Raw genomic sequence first — 490 nt, 5'->3', positions numbered from 1 at the left:
AGTCTAGAGAGGATTTATCACCCCAAGTGATTTGAAGGGGACATATCTCATTTGCTCTTAGCTTATATTGATTAAAGGTCCTTGGCCAAGGCAATCTTGATAGGTGACGCTGTAAGACTAATATGGATAAGTTAGAGAGCAGATACCGAGCCAGACTTTTTATATATTTGGGATATATGATGAAAAGATTGAATTACACTAAGATACTGTACATTGAAAGATTAGTCAAATCATATTGACTTTCTTAACATTTGGGTAATCATGATGTATTGCTAAATGCCGCTTATGATCTACAAATATAAATATAAATTTTTAATTGAATTAATTTATATTTATTACCAATATGTTGGAAACCTAATGGGTCACACACATAAGATGAATTGTCGAAATTAATTTGAGTTCAATTGGATTTGATTTAATTGATTTTATAGAGGCTTGATCCAATTAAGTATTGGGTTAAATCAAATATTGTTTGGAGTATTAAATAAAG

Source organism: Theobroma umbraticum, unplaced genomic scaffold, assembly GCF_002168275.2.
Source record: "Theobroma umbraticum cultivar Fairchild unplaced genomic scaffold, ASM216827v3 scaffold_77.0, whole genome shotgun sequence".
NCBI classification, from domain to species: Eukaryota; Viridiplantae; Streptophyta; class Magnoliopsida; order Malvales; family Malvaceae; genus Theobroma; species Theobroma umbraticum.
This window is presented reverse-complemented; position numbering follows the sequence as displayed.